Genomic DNA, 24419 nt, shown 5'->3' with positions numbered 1-24419 from the left:
ATAGTGTTTTACGACTAGGACTTAAATTACCCATAATTCCTTCACCGAGTGTCCGTTTTGGATGCATCTTATGTCGATGGAAAACTTATTCAATCATCTACAAAATGAAAAGTTTAAATCTAAGGAATTCTATCGAGAAAAAGTATAAATCATTCTAGAAGCCAATGCTTGATATTTTAGGAAAAAATTTAGGTAAGAAAAACTTTGGAGCATTACAGGATAGAGGACCACGGTCGCGGTAACCGAGGCTGATGTAGTCCAGGTCTTCAGCTGCTCTCTTCTTTGCTCTCTTTTTATCATTTTCAGCTCCAATCCATATATTTTGGTCTTCTCAACTTTATTCCTTCAAAGAGTGGATATTAGAGCATCTAACCATAAATTTTGCCTCATTTATTCATTCAAAACAAGATAATGTACATGAATAATGAGTATGAATGAGTGGTAAACTCACCACTCATCAACACCCCCAACTTAAGACCTTACTTATCCTCAAGCAATGCTACCTCTTACTATGAGACAATTTCATATGTATGCCCTCTTTCTACCACTCAATGATCATGAAGACTCAAACTTGATTGTGAAGACCAAAAGCTTTTCACATATGGGCAAATAGACTTTCAATGACTCCCCTCATCATAAAATGGAATAGTGAAGGATGCAATACACTATGAGGAAAAACTATGTAACAATTACTAGCACTCAGAAAAATGACTCATATATTGACTACAATCATTCTATACTTTCACTTGTCTCATTGTGCGGAAGATGAGAAAATCACCAACCTCAACTAGTTCACATGCCTCCTCATAGGAAAGAATAAGATTCACACACCTAGTTACCAATCATGCAATAAGGAATTTTAAGTGTAAACACTCACTCTCTCAAGAAATTCTCCATGTTAACAAGTCCCATGCCATAGGCTTGCCCCTATTTTCAATCACCACTACAATGACCACACTTGGTTGGGAATCACAAAGGGCTTTTTGAGCTTGTAATGTAGGTTTAGGGTTGGGGCAGGATATCATGTGGGAATAATATGGTTACACCCTTCCTTGCACATTTACATCTCATCCTTTTTTTATGCTTCACTTATTGGTCCACTTCTTTTCACTTTACTATTTTGTCTACCTTGGCTTTTTCTTAGCTTTCCCACTTTCTTTATTTTCTCTTCTTCTATAATTTTTACACATTGATTAAGCCTTTCTTTCCTTTATGGGATCTTTTCTTTATTCAAATCCAAAAAGCTTCACTTTTATAAGATTGTAGGAACCTTCTTATGACTTTGTGTCTCAACTGTACTTTTTTCTCTTTCCTCAACCCTTAACTTAGTCTTTTAGCCTTAATTTGTTGTCTCAAGTTCAAGAAGAATGGGGTTCAAGAGTAGATGAATAGAAAGGTCACGACTTGTAATGTATTTTCCAAAGAAAAGTTTAAAGGCTCGAAGAGGGTGACTAGGGGTAACTCTTATGTATTGGTAGGCTCTTCAGGCTAAAGTAGACTTCCAAAATCACAAGATAGCCTATGATCATTTTACCAATCAAGCACAGTCAAAAATTAGCTTTGAAAGACTAAAGGGGCAAGTTCTAAATAGTACAAGTCACATGAGTTGAAGACAATTAATCTCACACACATGGCATGCGAATGTCATTAAGGGGATTCAATTGTTCTACCCGCTCAAGACAAAGATGGAGTATTCACTATTTTTCCAAAGTCAACTTTTGGAGTCATATAATTTGCTAATCATAGCAAGCGTCCAAGATATCATCTCACATTGAAGTTCATAGTATGGACGACCCACCATATGGTTACTCAGACTTCACCAATGGATCTAATGCAACCCTAAATTACCAATGATACAGGTACTCAGACTTCTCTTGTATTTTATGGCCTTGATGCCATGGGTACTCAGACTTCCCCTGCATCTATGGTTAGAAACCCAATCACGAAGGCAAAGCTCGACTAATGAAATTTAGACAAAAATAGAAAACTAAGAACATAATAACTAATCCATGCAAATATGGGCACCATCAGGGTGCCTGATTATTATAACCCAAATAAAAATAAAGATGAGAATTATACAAAATGGAAGAAAAGCATGCAAAAATATCAATAATACAGGTCCAAATTAAATGAATAAGGATAAGGAGACACCCCCAACTAAAAAGATAGCAGTGTCCCTATGAAAGAAATAATCAAGGGTAAAAGAGATAAGGGTGCTCCCTAAAATTGCATCAAAGGCTGATATCACTGTTGGAATCTACATCACCACTCTCTTCTTCAAGATTGGACCACTCGTCTGGGGCCTTATCATCACTGTCTACCCAAGAAGAAGGAAATCTATCTCGGGGCCTTATAACCTTTCATAGGCCCTTTATGCCCTTCCATATCTTGATAAAGAATTCATCCCTCTTCTTATTCCTTGTAACCATTTTCTCATGTACGATTTAAAGGTCTCGATGTGACTCCACCAAAGAAGAGTAGGCCTTTTCAAGCTTATCAATGGTAACTTCTTGCTTCTTTTGGTCCTCCTTGTAATTCTCATAATCGGTACATGATATATAAGAATGATGAGCGGTGGAAGGCTCTACCAGTCCTTGGGGAAAACTAGGCACAAGCTCTTTGATGGTTGCAATAGATTCTCCAATCTTCTCAAGAGGTCCTGTGGTGGTTGGCCTGTGAGACTCAGGTTCACTACATGTCGGCTTTTCCAAGTCGATCATTCTTTTCTTATTTTTATTTGGTGCACCCTCACCTTTAATCCTCAAAGGGTAAATGGTGGCATTAGGGCGCATCCATGTATCACTAGTATACTCATCCACTCCTGCTTTCCTACAAATCTTGATAATTAAAGAGGGCAGGAAGAGATACGGTACCACCTTTATTTTTGAAATGATCTATTTCACTAACCACGAGTTGACCAACATCTAGAGAGATACCATCTAGAATACACGCAACCATCCTAGTATATAATTCTGGGATTGCTGTCATATGGTTGTAAGGAGAAACTCATCTACAAATAATGTGCAACCATATTCGAGCCTCGGAGGTGAAGTCGCTCATGGAAATATTACTTTTAGTTTTGGTCCACAAGACTTCCCTTCCGGGGCATAGCTATTGTGCCAACTAATTCCCCTATTTACACCCCTTCACTTTGAATTCACCCATATCTGCCTGCTTGAACCCATAAACATCATTAATTTGTTTACCCTCAACTTTCACCGACTTTCCCCGAATCTTGACAGTCATATTAAGTGGGTCCAAAAAAAAGACTTCACTGATGTTTGCATAAAATTCACTGACCCATTGCTCATTTGCAATGCATGGATCCAGTGTGAAGCACTGCCACCCTATGACTTCAAGTTTGTCATGAAGTGCCGGTAGTTTCTTTGGAATATTATCAAAGCAAATTCCTCTCTCCGGGAGAAGCTTTGTCCTTAGAAGATCCCTGTAGTAAAGAGTGTGGTAAGCGGGTTCGATGAATCAGATGTGATCATGCTTACTCATGAGGTTGTCCTGAAAGCACTAAACACACATTATATCTTTCAATGACATATTAATAATGCAAAATGTGTTATATTGATTAGTAGAGTTCATCGGACTAGGTGTTTGGTGTTGTTTGACTAAAAAAAGGAAGTTCAGGATTTTTTGCATGGCCGGAAACTGTCCGTGTCAGCTCTACATACTTAGATTTCTCCCAAATTTAAGCTGCTAGTATTTTCCATAATATGGGTGCATATGAAGATCATTGGAACAATGCTAACAAGTGTGTGAATGTGCCCTTTAGAAAGAAAAAATTTATATTGAAAGTTTATTTGAGCATTTTATCAAACACTTGGTGTGCATAGCTCATTTGTCTACCTTTTTCACACATTATTGGGTAGTCATGATTTCCCCACTTTTGCAAACACCATAATCAAACATCCAACACCACACCAATATCAAGTATGACAACATGAAAAGTATAACAATCAAAATTGTAGGCCCTTTCTTAATCATGCATTCTATGGCCTATTTTCACAAGTAAAGGCATGGATTCATGTCACCTACCAGAGTTTTGATGCAACAGAATGCAAGGATGCTGTTTAAGCTCCCAAACTTGGCTAGAAATTAGCCTAAATTAGAGAGCACAATTTTAAAAGGGAGTGTGAGGAAAACTAGGGGTTAAATGACAGAAGTGGCTGTGACCGCGGTCACGGGACTGCGATCGCAAACACCGTGATCACAGCTACCCATGTGACCGCGATCATTCTTGGGGACTGCGATCGTGGTAACTGAGAGTAATTTTGCTCCCCTATTTTCCTCTATTCAGTATTTTACTCAATTTTGACATATTTCTCCCTTGTTTAGCTTATCTAATGGACTTCATAGTACCACAAATGCATGAGTTATTCATATGCAAAAGATAACATCTATCCTACAAAAATATAACAAAAAAGTATACAAGCCACTCTCATGGCATTTGTGGGTTGCCTCCCACCTAATGCCTTAGTTTTCGTTATGGTATGACGTCTTCCTTTCTTTCTTCCTTCTTAAGGTGGGTCCTCAAACTCTTCTTCATTCATCTTCTTATTTTTAACATCCATCACGAATACTACTTGCAACTCTGTGGTTTGCTTCTTTGACTTGCAAATTTTAAAAAAGACCCCATCCTCTTGCACTCTAAATTTTATATCTCCCATTCTCTAGATCTACAATGGATCTCCTAGTGGATAAGAAAAGACGACCAAGAATGATTAGCACCTCTTGGTATGCTTCACAATCCAGCACCGCAAATCCACTGGAGAATGAACTTGTCCACTTTCACAAGGACATCAAACAATACACCCACTAGCTTTTTTATAGACCAGTCCACCATCAAGAGTCGCATAGAGGTTAGCGTCGGGCTATCTAGACCAAGTTTCTTATACACGATAAAAGACATTAAGTTGATGCTCGCACCAAGGTCACATAGAGTTTTTGCAAATTCATGCATCCCAATTGTGCAAGGAATAGTGAATGCTCCGGGGTCATTTTTATTTTCTGCAACCTTGTTATCCATGATAGTGGTACATCTATGAGTGAGCTCAATAGTATCACCTTTGATAAGTTTCTTCTTGGACATCAACTATTTTATCAACTTAGCGTACCTCGAGATCTCTTAGATAGCTTCAAGCAATGGGATGTTTATCGATAGGTTGCTAAGTTTGGCTATGAACTTTCTCAATTTGTCATTCTCCTCTTTTTTATACAAATGTTGATAAAATGGCGAAGGAACTTGGATGGTTGGTCTTGCTTCAACTTGTGGCCAGTCAACTTCAACCATCTCTTTATTGCTTTTATTGACCTCTTTCTCATTATTTCCCCTCTTTTTTTGAGGAATCACCTCCTTTGCTTTGGCCTTGGGCATATTCTCACTCACATCTTCTATAAAAGGTTCCTCAAGTTCTCTTCCACTCCCTGTGACAATTGCTAGGACTTGAGCGTTATTCTTTAGGTTAGCAATTATGTCACATAAAAGTCCACCTCTAGATCTAACATTTAATTATGTGGATATTTGCCCCACTTGGGTCTCCAGTTGCTTGATAGAGGTAGAGTGAGACACCACCATTTGAGAGAGTTAGGAGAAATCACCCTTCAACTCATAGACCATATTGTCCATACCTTACACTCTATTCAAGATCCTTGTTAACATATCCTAGGTCTTGAAGTTTTTGGGGTCAATGACACTAAATTCCTTGGCTTTAGCTCGATCATGAGGAGGGATATACGGTTATAGTCAGGTTCACAATCTCTCTAATCTTAATCCCGTCATAATCCATCCAACCTTGGTTCCAACCTTGTGTTTAATCGGTGGAGCGAGAAACCCCGAGTAGTTTGCCAAGTACTGGATTTCTTTATCCAACTTCTTTGCCTCTTCATCATCTTTATAAGATTTTGATGCTACGGCATTTACCTGTAACACCTCGCACTTTGGGGTTAAAGTTTGAATTGTCATTTCTGCACATATAGACCCAAACCCAATGATTCTTTTTTAATAAATATGTGATGATCAATATTATAGTATGTGAATACCTTTTAATGTGAATTGAGGTCACAAAATCCCCTAACTCAAAGACGAGTTGAAAACTTTCCTATCGCTTAAGTTTTACTGAATTTCTATGCTTGGGTCAACTTTCATCGACCATAACTTCTTGTATATAATGAGTTAGAGGGACTAATATTGTAATACCCCAAAGTTTCCTAACTAATTTCATCCTAAGAATGTCAAGTATTAGATTCTAAATTGAATGATGTTTATTCCATGAGGAATTTACTAGATTTTCACTTTTAGTTATGTGGGAAATTCAATAAGCTTTCCATCGATACCAAATTTGCCTAAATTCGACCACCAGATAAGAAGTTATGGCGATTTAAAGTTTCAGTCGTAAAACACTGTCATCTCAGTCAATGGCGCATCGTGCCATAAGCCAAAATAACATTTGTCAATTTCCAGTAAGACTCTGCAATTACACCGCATCGCGGAGGGCTCCCAAATCCCAATTGTCAAATTCCAGTGAAGCTCCACGATAGTCCCGCGTTGCACCATCGTCCAATTTCCAGTTGTCAAATTCCAGTGACACGACGTGTAGCGCCGCGTCACGCTAGGGGTCCAGGTCGGGAAATTTTCACAAAATTTAAAAGAAGCGTCCAGGGTTAAATGGATTCTTTCCCATGCTTTTTGTTCAGCCTTAAACACAAAATTTAACCCTACATGACCAAAGAATATCATTATTCACTCTATTTTTTCCCCAAATTGAGTTGCTCTCTCAAGCCAAGAAATCCTAGCTCTCAAATTCAAGGGCAAAATCACAAGAACTCTCCATCAATCCTTCTAAATTCACTAACTCAGGTATGTTATGTGTTGATTCCTAGGTTTCTTTCACCCATGAAGCTCGAGAATCTCTTTTTAAGATTCAAGATTTGTATATTTATGAATGTTCATGATTTGATTGAATTGAAAATTGATGTTCATGTTGTTGTTTGGTTTCGTTCCATGCTATAGACTATTAATTACAAAAATTAATTCTAATATGTGATAAATTACACGATATTCATGATAAACCCTTCAATTTACAAGTTGATTGATGTATTCGTGATTATTAGATATGTTGATGATTGTATAACCAAAGTATGCGCCCCATATGTTTGACTAAATGCCTATGTGAAGGAAAAGTGTCATGCTAGTATGATAATGTCAAATCCCCATTCATATACAAGTTTATGCTTGTCAAGTGTTTGATGAAATATCTTAGTAAATGGATTATAGATATATGTGTAGTCATTATTGTGCTTTAGAACTCATGCCATGAATTACTTTTATGCTATCGAGTCCTGGGGAAACTTGTACCCGACAATTTAGCTGTGTGCCTAGAGCCAATGTCATGTTTTCATGATACTCTCAGTCAAGCCAAGATCCCTAGAACTCAGTTAGTCATGTGACTCTGAAAAACTCAGTGAATTCAGTATCAGTTCTTTAAATCTCAGAAATTTCAGTAAATCTAAATTATCTAGTAATCTCAAAAGTCTCAGACAGTTATCAGATCTCAAAAGCATTCCATCAGTCCATGGAATTTAATGAACTCAGTTTATTCTAGTTCAGTTAATCATGTTCAGTGTTTATTTAGATGGGAGTAGGAATTAGCACCGAGTGAACCCAAGGATGGGAACTCACCTGTTATATGAGGCTGTGATTCTTAGAAGCAATCCTTGCATTCCTGAACTATGTATCCAGCATAGGTTGAGACATCATAACCTGTTATATAAGGGTTCTCACTAGAGTTACCTATTATATGAGGGTTGCTCATAGATTATCCTTACCAGTGGCGCGGTATTGATACCCTTTCAATTGGGGTTACAGATTGGACCTCAACTCAGTTATAATATATTATTTGGGGTATGTCAGTTAGATGACTATTTCCCACAGTTTCAATTACAGAATTAAGACTGTCAGATACAGTTATTTAGTCTTAGTAATAGAACTCAGATAGTTCTATAAAATTCAGGACTGATAGATACAGTCAACTCCGAACAGTACGAAACTCAGCTAGTTCCATCTGGACCTAGACTGTCAGATATAGTCACTCAGTATCAATTATTTCCGTTTTACAATTATTAGTATCTCATGTTATCAGTACTCAGGCTCAGTAATCATGTTATTATGAACTCAGTTACAACTATTATGTATTTATGCATGCCTTCTCACGTTCATGTTATTCAGTCAATTAGTATAATTCATGCATGTGAACCCTTTGCATTCAGCCTATCTCATATGCATACCAGTACATTCAATCGTACTGACGCATTTGCGCTATGGTGTTTTCTACCATAGGTTCAGAAGCACAAGCTCCAGAGCATCAGTAGCAGCCAGACTTAGTAGTGAGTCCTCATTATTTGAGGATGATATTATTAGTTATTTCCTTAATTCAGTTTAGCTTTTAGTAGATGGATTTAGCTGGGGACATATCCCATCAACTCCTTATTTAGACAGTTAGAGGCTTTTCAGACTATTATGTTCAGACAGTTTATTTCAGTTGTTCTGGGTATTTCATACTCCACCTAGATATTATATTTTATCAGATATTATGTCTCAATTTTGAACCTTATGGCCTTTCAGCCTTTATTTCTGTATTTATACAGTATATTATGCAGTGTTCAGGTATAGATATCAGTCATGGGTTAGCTTGTGGTCCTTTGGGGTCATGAGCACCATGTAGTATTTCGGGTATCAAATTTGGGGTTTTATAAATATATATATCAAATGAAAGGTCTTTAAGTCTTCTTTCCAACACCACTGGTTTCACCTTAATCCGATATCAGAGTAGAAAGTTATGCTCATTTTACTTCGAAGTGTTTGTCTGCCAAAACGTGACGACGAGACTGACGACCAATCAACTAGGTGACAGCTCATCAGCCCTATTCGTCAGCCCAGGGAAGAAAGTGGTAAAGTTTATCCCAAAAGTGATGACCTAGGTGACGGCCTATCACGTAAGTGACGGCCCATCAACCTTGGTCGTCAACTGATGAAGTTCTAAGACTTTTTTGGTTTCCTTAGGGGTATTTTGGTCTTTTTATCACTCCAAAAACCTTTTCCACAAATTTAATTACACTTTAAATGTTATTAATCAATCATTATCAGTTATACAACATCAAAATTATCTCTTCACTCTCAAATGCAAGATCAAACTAGGGTTTCTACTAAGAACAAGAAATTAAGAAAAATCAATCTTTAAGTCCAAGATTTCCAAGGAATAAATCAAGATTCGAGTTCTACTCTTTAAACTAAGTAATCTAAGGTACGTGGGATTTTTTTAAACTACATGGGCATAGTAAAATCTTATTAATTTTGTTTAAAGGTTGAGAAATCATGAACTTACAAAGGGGCTTGAATTTACATTTACAATCATGCATTATGAAACCTTCTTGGTATAAATGCTTTAGTCTTGAGGCCTTCTCCCTTAAACTCAATTTTATTCATGTGTGGTTTGATGGTTAAAAATTGAATTGAGAGCATGAAGAATTATAATCCCTCTCTTGTATTAAAACCCTTGTTTTCATATGTTGTGCATTATTTAATTGCATATTGAGAAGCAAGATTCGAATATCTTTACTATTTTAAGCCTTGATTTTGGATATGAACTAAAGAGAGGGTGATTCTTGCTAATATAAATGAAAAGTGGTGATTTAAAGAGATTTCATGGTTTGTTACAAAATACTTGACCACCACATGTCTGTTGAAATATTAAAAAGAGGGAGTATTTGCATAATTTGACATATGTTTTGAAATATGAATTCTCTTAAACTGTTTGAATGATATGGTGGTCCAAACTTTATGTTTTGAATGAAGAGACTGGAACTTGATATTTTATGGCTTAGAGATATGACTTGAAAGTCTTGGTATGATGATACCAAAATAGATAATGCCATAATAGACTCAAAATAAAACATAAGGCAAATCTCATTCAAATTTTCAGATTTTGAATTCAGAAAGATGCATGTTTAGAACATGTTAAAAATGGGCATCAAGAGAGTTAGGTGGTTACCCAAAGTAGGCATGAGTCATATGATTCGTGCGCCCAGAACCGTGTTTTGCTGATACGGATTTATTATATCCCCAATGAGAGATTATATGCGGGCCTAGTGCCTTGTGGCGTATCAGATTCAGATACTCCAACCCTTGTGGCAAACTTAGGTTGGGGGCTTGGCCACTAAGTTAAGGGTGGATCCCATATAACCCATGGGATACTTTCAGATATGTAGGGTGTATCACCTAGCTCAGAAGAAAAACAAACAAAAGGAATTGCATTTATAGAATTATTTTAAGATCATTTGAAATTGCCCATGTATTTTAAATTATTTCATGCATAATTTCTTATAAAACGCTCAATTTTATGTTATATATAAAAGGGCATTATTTTGGATTGCTCTACATACCAGTACATCTGTATTATATTGACCCCCTATATTTTAGGATCTTAGGCTCAGGCTCGGGGGCCTGCTAAGATGTAGATTGAATTGTCAGAGATTTGCAGTTGGTGAGCCTCCCTTATTCCAAAAGGCCTAATCTATAAGTCATTGTTATTTTATTTTGATTCATGGTCTGACTGGGGGCGTTGTCCCAAATCTCAGACAGATATTATGCTTCAGTTAGTAGAGATTTTGCAGACTGATGTTGGATATTGTCAAAGGGTTATGTATTTCATTTTGAACTATTCAGTTGAATTATCCTATTGACCATAATTTTGTATTATGATTTATTCTGTATTTTTTCTTCATATTATATGAATATGCGTATGATTGCCAGATAGAGAAGGGCGCTCGGGCTTTCATAGTTTAGGATGCCCATCTCGGTCAGGGCCTCAACTCAGGTCATGACAAACTTGGTATTAGAGCATGGTTCATGGTCCCAGGATGTCTGTGAAGTCATGTCTAGTTTAGTCTTGCTTATGGGTTTGTTGTGCACCACACTTATAATCAGGAGGCTATCGGGCATTTAGGAGTTGGTTCTTATTTTTTCAAAATCTAGTTTGTGCTATAGTTTCGTCCATAAGAAAGTTATCCAAATTTCTTTTTTTCTCTAATTTTAAGGGCCATGCCTCATTGTCGAGGTAATATAAGTCTAAGAGTCTAGCTCCCCCAGAGAGGTGGTTCTCTCTGATAGATTTATCCCTAAAAGTTATGAGATAGCTCAAGGAATTGAGAAGAGTCCATTAGTTTTTCAAGGTGTATTAATTCGACCATATACCTTTATCCTGATAAAATCATGCTTTTCAGCCTGAGGTACAAAGTGTATTCAGTCCCCTTTCAAAATTTGTATTGCAGATGTTATGCATAAGGGTAATGGTGTAGCAAAATGTTAGAATTGTATTTCCACCTGAGTAGTAGTATATGTTAGAGTGTCATGACCTATTGGCAGTAAGATGGTCCAGAAGTTAGTGACATGAAGTCACAAGGTCGGCAGTCAGAGTGAGGGTGACTTTTGCATAAATAAGTAGTTTTAGTTGTTTAACCCTTTGATTGAAGGGTGGTCTTTCCTTTTATAGTAGTTGGCTATTGTTGTAGAATGATTTATAGATTTAATGGTAGTCTATAAATAAAGTGATTGGCTATGATTGTTATTTATTCAAAATAGGAAAGGAGCCTAAAGTGGATAGTTATGGTAGTTGTAAAAATAATTTATAGGTTGTGAATGGATAGGGGTAGATTAGTCGATAAGTTATAGGTAGAGACTCATTGGTGTATATGGAATTTGAAGGTAGTGGGGATGTATGTATGGGTATGTAAATATGACATGGGGAGGTGGAATATGTTGATAAGATTATAATAGGTCATATCATAAGATGAAGGCCATCTATTCTTTTTTAGTGACTTTATCCCTATTTGATTTTTCTTTACTCTAGTAGTTGTAAGCTAGTACTACTTGTGAGAAGGTATGTAACAGATTTTGAAGTGTAGTAGTAATGTCATGGAGGGGGTGATTGTAGGTAGTAGTTAAATGAAACGAAGTATTTTGAGTTGATTTCCAAATTTGATGGACTAGTATAGTATGTGCCATGCTTCGTTGGTGGTACATGATTGGCATTAGACTATAAGCTTGAACGTTAGATGTGAAGTATGGTGGTAAGAGTAGTAGCTTAAGATTAATGATGCATGTTTTGTTGGAATTAATTAGCAGTCTTGATGTGACGTGTGAAATGGCCTAGGTTGATAATTTAAGAAAGGTTTAAGTGGTAATCGTGAGATATATGTGTACATGAGGACTAGTGTTAAAGCAATGAATTATGGTTGTATCATTAAGTGGATAAGAATGTGAGTATAAAGGAATAAGTTAAACCCCAGGTAGCAGGTTGTTAGATAAAGTTTTATGTGTGTAAGTGTTTAGTGTACCTAGTCTGTGTTTTTGAAATTCGTAGTATGGAGACGTCTGGTGAAGACTAAAGAGTTTTTGTATGGTGTTCGTTATAGCGGAATTGAGAAAATATAGGTAGGAAATATGTGCCTTTTGTATAGTTTCATAAATTTTGTTAAGTTGTAAGTTGTGTGATTAGAGTAGTAAAGCTAGCATTCTAAGAAATTAAAGATGGAGTGTTAAGTGTTTAGAAGCGTGGGTGTCTATGCCTATGATGGTGGTAGTAGTAAGTTAATGACCTTGGGGGTTGGAGGAAATTATGATTTAGTCTCCCTGGAAGGGAGACTTTCTATAAATAATTTAGTATCTTTTTATATTTATTAAAGGGAGTTTGTGTTTATGTGTATATTGATACCCCTTTGTGATAAGGAGTGTGGATGCCTAGGATCATGAGAGTGGGAGTTGTAGGGTGATGGCTATAGAGGTTAGCGAAAGTTAAGAGTAGCATTTTTTGGAAAGCAAGGCCTTCAGAGTATAGTTCATCAGGGAGATTTTAGAGTTTAAGTTTATGGAGATGTCTCATTTGTGTTGAGAGTTGTGACTACAGATTTTGATGTGAGGTTATGCATGCAAGTCTAGGGGGTGTCACTTTGGTCTAAGGGGGAGATGATGGATTAAAGTAGTTCCTGAATTTTTCTTGTGGTGTCAAGTCTCAAGTAAGAATCATGATAAATCAATTCCTATTCAAGAAAGCTCCTCCTACTTCAAATTGAATGGACATCTACCAATGTCATATGTATTTAAGTCTTGCCTGTGTCTAAGGTTTGAGCTCTCTATGTAACTCATGTCATGTTTCGGCCTCCAAATTAGAAGTAATAATATCCCCCAGTCATCCAATATTCAATGTATTCAAGCTCTATGTTATGTTGCTTATGATCTATAAAAGTCCATGTCTTACATGATGCTTGATTCGAAAAAACTATGTTTTCCATACATTACCGATTCATTTTATGTCGAGATTAATTGATAAATTTTATGCTAACTCATGGAAAATTTTAGTTCTTTAAATGAGGATCAATCACTTCAAGTGGCAATCCTTGTCTTAGTTGTTAACTACATAAATTTCGGCTTTATGCCATTCATCTCATGATATGTGCATCCATGTTTCTCATTGTAGTCTGTCCTAAGGAAACCATGTTGTGTTGTGTTGTGTTGTGTTCGTGCCGAATGACTTTTTACTTATGATTCAAACACTTGATATATGAAGCACTTCGTGTCTATTATATCGTATCTTCACCTTGTATCGCTCCTTGAGTAGTGTAATAAGTATAAGTTATGGTCTGATAAGTGTTACTTCCATTCATGATGTTTATGCTCGGGTCCCTTAATGACCCTCCATATGTTAGTATGATGTTGGTTGTGGAAGCGTAGTAATGTCTTAGGTAGGGGAGTAGATGTTCTTGAAGGTGAAAATTTTTATGTGATTTCTTGAGTTAAGGCTATTGGAGAAGGGAAAGAGGGAGATGAACTTTCGTTATGTGAGATAGTTAAGAAGGAGTTATGGGAAAGAGGGAGATGAACTTTCGTTATGTAAGATAGTTAAGAAGGAGTTATGTGGCAAAAAACTTAGTGAGAATGATTAAATTGATTGATCTTAGTGGAGAGATCCATGAAGTAGGTGTAGAAATAGTGGGCTTGAATATTGTGATTGATGAAAACGCAAACCAATACGCTATACGGTTAGTTCACTTTGTTTTAAAACATGGGTGTGCTTGATAGTAGTGATAAGGTGAAGTACTTTTCTTAATGGGGTGTAGAGTACAAGGTCCCGTAGCTAAAGCTAGCATCTCTTTCCTCTGAGTTAGGCTTCAACATAAAAGTACTATGCAGTGGGACTCAAACTCTTGTGTTTAGATGTGTGATGGGAGAATTATAAGTGGAAATTATGAAGTATGTTGTTTATTTATTATTTGGGGCATAGTCGAGTAGTGCCTCTAAGTGAGATTCATTCATTTTAAAATGTACGGTGGTGAATGCTTCTGTTCCTATCTTCCACAAAATCTTATTTCATGATTAGTACCGATGGAAATCAAGCCTATGATCAACAAATAAACTTATACCATATGTTTTGATGATTATGATCCCTAGAATTCATGTAAAAGTTCATCCTTATGTCTTTTATTCATATCCTTTCACGCTTCGTGCTTACACAATTCACTTGGCGACGTCATGAAATATTTTCTTAAGGTCTTTGTATGTTTCCTTCGGAGAAAATTCTTAGAGTAAGGTTACATCTTTTATTCTATATCCCTACCCATCATTCGGGAATGAATGATCCCAAGGGGAGATAATGTAACACCCCGCACTTTCGGGCTAAAGTTTGAATCATCTTTTCTATGCATATAGACCCGAACACAATGCTTCTTTCTTAATAAATGTGTGATGATCAATCTTATAGTGTTTTAATACCTTTGAATATGAATTGAGGTCACAAAAATCCCCTAGCTAAAAGACAAGTTGAAAACTTTCCTATCGCTTAAGTTTTAGTGAACGTCTAAACTTGGGTAAAATTCCATAGACCATAACTTCTTGTATATAATTAGTTAGAGGGACTACCATATATCAAATAAAAGGTCTTTGAGTCTTCTTTCCAATTCCACTGGTTTTACCTTAATCTGATATCAGAGTAGAAATTTATGCTCATTCTACTCTGAAGTGTCTGTCTGCCAAAATGTGACGACGAGGCTGACGACCTATCAACTAGGTGATGACCCATCATCCCTAGTCGTCAGCCTAGGGTAGAAAGTGGTAAATACATCCCAAAAGTGATAACCTAGTGATGTCCTATCACATGAGTGACGGCCCATCAACCTTGGTCATCAACTGATGAAGTTCTGCGACTTTTTTGGTTTCGTTAGGGGTATTTTGGTCTTTTCCTCACTCCAAAAACCTTTTCCACGAATTTACTTACACTTTAAATGTTATTAATCAATCATTATCAGTTATACAACATCAAAATTCTCTCTTTATTTTCAAATACAAGATCAAACTAGGGTTTTCTCTAAGAACAAGAAATCAAGAAAATTCAATTCTTAAGTCCAAGATTTCCAAGGAACAAATCAAGATTCGAGTTCTACTCTTTAAACTAAGTAATCTAAGGTACGTGAGGTTGTTCCAAACTATATATATGGGCATGGTAAAATCTTCTTAATTATGTTTAAAGTTTGAGAAATCATGAACTTTCAAAGGGGTTTGATTTTACATTTACAATCATGCATTATGAAACCTTCTTGATATAAATGTTTTGGTCTTGAGGCCTTCCCCCTTAAACACGATTTAGTTCATATATATATATATATATATATATATATATATATATATATATATATATATACGTATGTATGCATGTGATTTGATGGTTGAAACTTGAATTGAGAGCATGAAGAATTATAATCCCTCTCTTGTTATTAAAACCTTTGTTTTTATATGTTGTGCATTATTCAATTGTATATTGAGAAGTATGATTCAAATGTCTTTACTATTTTAAGCCTTAATTTTGGATATGAACTAAAGAGGGGGTGATTCTTGCTAATATAAAAAAAGTGGTGATTCAAAGAGACTGCATAGTTTGTTACAAAATACTTGACCACCACATGTTTGTTGAAATGTTGAAAAGAGGGAGTCTTTGCATAATTTGACATATGTTTTGAAATATGAATTCTCTTGAACTGTTTGAATGATATGGTGGTCCAAACTTTATGTTTTGAATGAAGATACTGGAACTTGATATTTTATGGCTTAGAGATATGACTTGCAAGTCTTGGTATGATGATACCAAAATAGATAATGCCATAATAGACTCAGAGCAAAATATAAGGCAGATCTCATTCAAATTTTCAGATTTTGAATTCAGAAAGATGCATGTTTAGAACATGTTAAAAATGGGCACCAAGAGAGTTAGGTGGTTGCCCAAAGTAGGCATGAGTCATATGATTCTTTCCCAGAATCATGTTTTGCTGATACGAGTTTATTATATCCCCAATGAGGATTATACGCTGGCCTAGTGCCTTGTGGCGTATCAGATTCAGATACTCCAACCCTTGCGGCAAACTTAGGTTGGGGGCTTGGCCACTAAGTTAAGGGCGGATCCCATATAACCCATGGGATACTTTCAGATATGTAGGGTGTACCACCTAGCTCAGAAGAAAAACAAAGAAAGGAATTGCATTTATAGAATTATTTTAAGATCATTTGAAATTGCCCATGTATTTTAAATTATTTCATGCATAATTTCTTATAAAACGCTCAATTTTATGTTATATATAAAAGTGCATTATTTTGGATTGCTCTGCATACCAGTACATTTATATTGTATTGACCCCCTATATTTCAGGATCTTAGGCTCAGGCTCGGGGGCCCGCTAAGACGTAGATTGAATTGTCAGATATTTGCAGTTGGTGAGCCTCCCTTATTCTGAAAGGCCTAATCTATAAGTCATTGTTATTTTATTTTAATTCATGGTCTGACTGGGGGCCTTGTCCCAGACTCAGACAGATGTTATTTTTCAATTAGTAGAGATTTTGCAGACTGATGTTGGATATTGTCAGAGGGTTATGCATTTCATTTTGAACCATTCAGTTGAATTATCCTATTGACCATGATTCCGTATTATGATTTATTCTGCATTTTTTCTTCATATTATATGAATATGCATATGATTACTAGATAGAGAAGGGTGCTCGGGCCTTCATGGTTCAGGATGCCCGTCGCGGCCAGGGCTATGGTTTGGGTTGTGAAAAACCGCTTTTGCGGGTGCACCTATAATATACTTCTTCAAGAGCTCAAGTTGGGTCATCATTTTGGCCATGTTCTCTTCCTTCTCTTCTTTTTGTTTTCTTTGTTCATTAGCCACCATGGAGGTAGTAATAGGGTTTTGGAAGCTTTTGTATCTTGGGTATGCTAACCTCAATTTTGTTTTGATACTTCTCCTATGAATCGGAAGTTCACAAGATGACACAATCTCACTATAGAGCCGCCCGTTGCATTACCCACCACCATTTTGTTCAATGGATCAAGAGCACTATAGAAAATCTTGAGGAGCATCTTTTCCGGGACCTCATGATTTGGGCATTGGGCTAACTTTCCATTAAACCTCTCCCAAGCTTCAAATAACGGTTCTCCATTCATTTGTCGGAAGTTCACAATCTCATCCCCCTTTTGAAGCATTTTTTATGGTGGGAAGTATCTATCAAGAAATATCATGGTAAGCTCTTCCCACGATGTAATTGAGTCGGGTGGAAGTGAGCGAAGCCATAAAACTGCCTCACCCATTAGTAAGAATAGGAAAAGTCAAAGCCAGATGGATTCTTGTGTAATATGTGCTATGTTAAATGGCGCATAAACTTCAACAAAGTTCTTCAAATGGATATTCGGGTCCTCATATGCTTAACCCCCATACAATCCTTTCATTTGCAACATGTGAAGCATAACGCTAGACACATGAAATACTTTATTCCCGTTGGTTGGCGAGATGCTAATTGCACTTGTTTGTACCGCTTTATTTAATTAGCCTTCATCATCAAGAGGGGCATCTAAGGGGCCTATATTGCTTGTGTTATCGTTCATTGCTCCGTTTACACTTTGATCACCTATAAAAAATCAAAAACAACAAATATAGTAAATTACACCACTCTAGGTATTCCAAGTAAGAATGACACCACACAAGCAAAATCTATATTTCACACCCTGGCAATGGTACCATTTTGATAACGCTCAACTTACTCCCATAATCAGGGGGTAAGGCGGTCATTGTCAAGTAACCCATTTGAATTGGGGTCAAATCTCAAGGAGGAAATTATAGACTTCAAACACTATGGGTGCTCAAATTACTATGAGATTATCCGGAATGCTAACAAAAATGACATGTAAACTAAAATAGGGGGATCTGTTTGGGAACTTTTTGTACGGTTTTTAGTAAATGATCAAATAGATAACACTTTTGTTTTAAGCAACAATGTTGGGGGAAATCTTAGGATTATGTCTACCTAAAGGTAAAAGTATGCGGGTTAATGATGGTTTAGCATAGAATTTAGTTTTTAACTAAAGGATAGGCTAAGTCGAAGGTCATTGTACTCAATCTTTCAATAAAACCACAATGATTTCACCCGTTGGCTCTTTCGAGGACCTAACAAGTATGAAATTCATAATCACCCAAAACCTCAATCAAGCATACTTATTTCTAGGATGACGCTCTTGGCATGAGTCACACTCCTAATACACTTATTACTAAGATTACAAAATGGAGCAAACAATAGGCTTAATTATCCACCATTTCCTTGTCTCCCTATAACCCTCTTTCAAGGATGTTGTGGGTTACCTCAAATTCACCTTCATCTGTCTTTCAAGGATGATAAAGGGTTTCTAGAGTTTGGCCTTTTCACCCATCAATTCCATTTGGAGATCTGGGGCTTTCACCCATCAAATTCCAACTCATAAGCTCTAGCAACGGTGAAATCCTTACTCAACAACTAACAATCATGCGAATACAATAATACCCATACACAAATTACACTCTAGTTTAACATAATCCCAAAACTAAATTACTGAGCTAATCATGAAGAAAGTAAAGAGGGATATACCACAAGGATTATCCAAAGCATTCATTCTTCACAAAAATCCTAAGAAATTCAGTCTCCAAAGTTAATTACACACTTTCCCAATTAGGGTTTCAAGTCTAGAATTCAAAGATAGCTTGTGAGTTAAGCAATCTAGAAAAGTTGCTTGCCTACATATGGTTTGGAATCCATTTCTATAATTTTATGAATTTGCCCCTGGACATAATCCCGCTGAGCTGCGATCGCGCCGGTTTGACTGCGATCGTGGTTATATGACTGCGATTGTGTGTTACGACCGCATTGCTCTGACCATCTTGACTGATCGTGACCATGGATAGAGGACCTCAGTTGTGGTAACCGAGGCTGATGTAGTTAGGTCTTTAGTTGCACTCTTCTTTGTTCTCTTTTATCATTTTCAGCTTCAATCTATATTTTTTGGTCTTTTCAACTTTATGCCTGCAAAGAGTGGATATTAGTGCATCTAACCATAAATTTTGCCTCTTTATTCATTCAAAACAATATAATGTACATGAATAATGAGTGTGAACGAGTGGTAAACTGACCACTCATCAGTATCTTCAGCTAAAGATTAGGGAGGAGGACATCCCTAAGATGGCTTTTCGTACTCGATATGGGTACTTTAAGTTCTTGGTAATTTCATTTGGATTGACTAATACCCCAATGACATTTATGGACTTGATGAATATGGTTTTTAGGTAATTCTTGGATCTCTTCATTATTGTATTTATTAATGACATTCTGATTTATTCCAAAAGTGAGGGGGATCACACTAATCACCTCCGTATGGTATTCCAGACCTTGAAAGAACAACAGTTGTATACCAAGTTCTCTAAGTGTGAGTTTTGATTAAACGTTGTGACTTTTCTTGGTCATATTATTTCTAGCGGGGGGATCATGGTGGATCCGCAAAAGGTGGTTGTAGTTAAGAGGTGGCCTAGACCCATGACTCCAACCGACATCCAAAGCTTCTTGGGCTTGGATGGGTATTATAGGCGGTTTGTAGAAGGCTTTTTATCGATAGTTGCTCCTTTGACTAAGTTAACTCAGAAGAAGGTTAAGTTTTCTTGGTCGGATGCTTATGAGGAGAGTTTTGATAAGTTGAAAGATAAGCTAACTTTGGCTCCAATTTGGACTTTGTTGGAAGGCAATGATGGGTTCGTCGTCTATTGTGATGCATCTCAAGTAGGTCTTGGTTGTGTTTTGATGTAGCACAGGAAGGTGATTACCTATGCTTCCAGACAGTTGAAAGTACATGAGAGAAGCTATCCTACTCATAATTTAGAGTTGTTTGCGGTTGTGTTTGCTTCGAAAATCTGGTGGCATTATCTGTATGGAGTGTACTAGACATCTTTTCTGATCATAAGAGTCTACAATATGTTTTCACTCAGAAGGAGCTCAATCTCAGGCAGAGGAGATGGCTTGAGCTTCTCAAAGACTATGATATAAGTCTTCACTATCACCCAGGTAAGGCTAACATAGTTGTTGATGCTCTTAGCAGGTTGTCCATGGGGAGTCTGGCTCTTGTGGATAAACAAACGTGGGAGTTAGTGAAAGATATTCACTGTATGACTAATCTTGGAGTTTGCCTCTTGGACTCCAAGGATGGAGGTGTAATGGTACAAGACATGGTTTGATTATCTCTTGGTATAGAGATCAAGGAGAAGTAAGTACTGGATCCTATCTTGATGAAAATCAAGGGTGATATTACTGGGCAAAAGGTAATGGTATTTGAAATCAGTGGCGATGGTAGTTTACGGTACTAAGGTAGGTCATGCATTCCTGATGTCGACAGTTTACAATAAAGAATTTTGGCCGAGGTGCATGAGTCGTGCTATATTTTTTATCCCGATTCCACTAAGATATATCTTGATCTCAAGGAGATATATTGGTGTAACGGTATAAAGAAGGATGTGGCTGATTTTGTGGCTAAGTGCGTGGTGTGTCAACAAGTTAAAGTTGAGCACATGAGACATGATGGGTTGTATCAAAAGATTTTTTTGGCCAAATAGAAATGGGAGGTAATCAATATGGATTTCGTTACCGGTCTTCCACGGTCTCGAAATCAATATTGATTCGATTTAGGTCATCGTGGATAGGATGATAAAGTTTTCTCACTTCTTACAATGAGGATTACTTTTTTGGCGAAGAATTATGCAAAGTATATCTGTAGGAGATTGTGAAGATGCATGGGGTACCTGTTTCAATTATTTATGATTGTGTATATAGTTTACGTCTCATTTTTAACGGTCCTTTCAAAAGGGATTGGGTACTAAGGTGAGTTTGAGTACTAATTTTCATCCTCAGATGGACGGTAAAGCGGATAGAGCTATTCAGACATTGGAGGATATTCTTAGGGCTTTTGTGATTGATTATGGTGGAAATTGGGTGGAGCATCTGCCTTTGGTAGAGTTTGCTTACAACAATAGCTATCATTCTAGTATTGGCTTGGCTCCTTTTGAGGTATTATATAGTAGGAGATATAGATCTCCTATTAGTTTGTTTGAGCTTGGGGAGGTAGATATGTTTGGTCCCGACTTGGTTTATCAAGCTATAGAAAAGGTGAAGGTGATTCAGGATCATCTTAAGGCTGCCCAAAGTCGTCAAAAGTCCTATACAAATGTTAGGCGTAGATACTTGGAGTTTGAGGTTGAGGATAAGGTTTTTCTCAAGGTATCTCCTATGAAGGGAGTAATGCGGTTTGGCAGAAATGGAAAGCTCAATCTGCAGTATGTTGGTCCTTATGAGATTTTACGTAGGGTTGGTAATGTTTCTTACGAGTTAGAGTTACCTTCTATCTTAATCTCTATTCATCCGGTATTTCACGTCTTCATACCGAGGAAGTGTCTTGGTGATCCTTCTTCGATTGTTCCTTTAGAGAGGTTGGGTATCTTAAACTCTCTGTCTTATGACGTGGTCCTAGTTGAGTTCTTGGATAGGAAAGTTCATCGGTTGCAGACCAAGGATGTGGCTTCAATTAAGGTTCTATGGTGGAACCATAAGGTAGAAAAAGCTACATGGGAAGTGGAGGAGGACACAAAGTCCAAGTAATCGCATGTGTTTTCTACTTTTGGGATTTATGCGGAAGGTATATGTCTTCAACACATATTTATTTTCTAAGTTTGTAAAGGAAAGATTAATATCTTCGCCTCCTTATTTTCAAACTTTGTTAGAGATTGGAAATATAGTTGATAATGCAAATGATTCGTACGTGTGGTTACCCCTACCTTGTCCATCATTTGAGGATGAATGTTCCTAGTGGGGGAGACTGAAACACTCTGATTTCTAGACCTTAGAAAATTTCTTGGAATTCTGGTCTCTAGACCCAATACAACTTATAGGTACGAGTCGTATATTGGGGTATGAATGGTATGGTCCAGTCGTATGCTGGCCAGTGTTGGTTGGTGGGATGTATTTTGGTCACTAGAATGGGTACGACTTAGTGGTACAAGTCGTATGGTTGGATATGGATTGTTTGGTTCCTTTACTTAAGCTTAGACTTGGTAACTTAAGTTGGATCTGAGTACGAGTGGCTCACCAGGAGCCGTAAGCCAGGGTATGAGTCTCGTATGGTGGACAATGTTCAAACCTTTTGTGATTCTATCTCTCTAGGGATATGGGTGAAGGGTACGAATCGTATGCAGTCAATACGACTTGGGAAGGATGAGTCATAAACTGGATAGTGTTGGGTCCAAAGGTTAAGGCTAAGGATACGAGTGGTGTGTACCACTCGTATAAAAGGGTACGACTCGTGAGGGTCAGTCATACCCCTGTGACGAGATTTTATGCGACTTAAGTGGGGGTATTCTGAACATTTCTCCACTTACCCTAATAAGGTCCCATGACTTATATTCCTATTGGGAGGCTATCTACCCTATTATTCTATTCATTAACACTTAGAAACTCTTCCTAAATACTATAATTCTCTCAAAAGCTTTTGGGCAAGGAAGCTAGGGTTTCAACAAGAGGACTAAATTGGGGATCTTGTTGATGGTTTCTCCCCGCCTACTTTGTCAATTAAGGCATGTTCTCTTTCCTCATTGGTAGTTCCAACTAAAGGCATAGTTTTATACAAGGTTTTTATGATTTGAATGTTGTATGATTTTGGATTTTCAAATATGAATTGGGGATTTTGGTTATAAATGTTTGGTTATGGTTTTTCCATGTTTTAATTATGTTTTTATATGCATTAATGGTGGTTTTGGATAATTGGTTGCATGAGAATGGTTATTTAGCAATAAACTTCAATTTTGGAAATACTATGCCCCCAATGTGTTTGTTAAAATATTTTTAACAATGTTTTCACGATAATATTAATTTTTTAATGGAACTTATGTATAGTTTAAACTTGATAATGGAATCCTAAATGGTATGAATGGTTTAAATGATTTTAAATGGATTGTAAAGGTCTTAGTGGCCATGGTTTTGGTTAATTGGAAATCACGAGGGTACATGGAATTCCTTAAACCTATATATGGTTGGCTATGGACAAAACTTGCAAGTATAGTCGGTATGACGATACCACTACTAATGGCCTTGGTTAATAAATAGCAAATAGATTGGTTGGTTGCTTGGTAATGGTTTTAATTGGGCAATAATAGCGGAGGTGTAGCAAAGTCGTGAAAGGTGAAGGTCTCGAGGAAACCAAAACTGGAAACTCATAATTGCCGATGTGAGGTTTGGTCTTGGTGACTGTGTGCATGATGTCACACTTTATATTTGAGAAATGTACTAGTCATCCCAGGTTTTCTTCCCTGGTCGTGCGACTTCATGCGCTAGGGACCTTTCAGCAGGGGGGCTGAACTCATATAACCCGCGGGTGGTTTAGGACGGCAAAGCTACACTGCTCAGATAAAGGTTTTAATGACATGCTAAATCTGGTCCCCTTTCCCGGCATGGTTATATATATATATATATGTGTGTTTATGTGTATATGGATGATTTTAATTGGTTTTATAAATGACATTATTTTATTCTTATCCTGAGTTCATGTTAGTGATCACTCGCTAACCCGTCTTCGGCTAGCTGTATACCCACGCTATGTAGGAATCGACCGTTCTACTCCTCATACATAGAGATTGACTCGGGGACAACTGATGGATTAAAGTGGCGAGCTTCCATCTTTTCGGAAGGCTCTATTTCATGTTATGGCTATTTTTAGATATTCTAATTTATTTATGGATGTTGGTTTTGGCTATGGTTGGGGGCATGTCCCAACCAAATATTCTTACTCTTTTGGTTAGAGGCTTTGTGGTACTGCTATGGGTTGAAATGAGTAGGATCGGTATTGGTGTCAGCCTTAGCATTGGCATTGGTATTGGGGCTGATATCGGTTGACAATATTATTGGTTGTTTCATCGTATTTCATTTTGGGATTAATAATATTATGTTTTGGATCTCATTTGGTTTTGACCTGGTTTATG

The 24419-nt window shown here is 37.0% G+C and overlaps 1 non-coding gene across 1 annotated transcript; it reads left to right on the top strand.

Annotated features, from left to right (window-relative positions):
• The first annotated feature begins 17477 nt into the window (after nucleotides 1–17477).
• On the top strand, nucleotides 17478–17589 carry LOC124889088. The gene has a single exon (XR_007047705.1). It is a non-coding gene; the product is annotated as a small nucleolar RNA R71 (small nucleolar RNA).
• Nucleotides 17590–24419: the final 6830 nt, after the last annotated feature.

Source organism: Capsicum annuum, chromosome 11 (genome assembly GCF_002878395.1).
Source record: "Capsicum annuum cultivar UCD-10X-F1 chromosome 11, UCD10Xv1.1, whole genome shotgun sequence".
Taxonomy (NCBI): domain Eukaryota; kingdom Viridiplantae; phylum Streptophyta; class Magnoliopsida; order Solanales; family Solanaceae; genus Capsicum; species Capsicum annuum.
The sequence above is the reverse complement of the archived record's forward strand: the minus strand, read 5'-3'. Positions and strand labels throughout refer to the sequence as shown.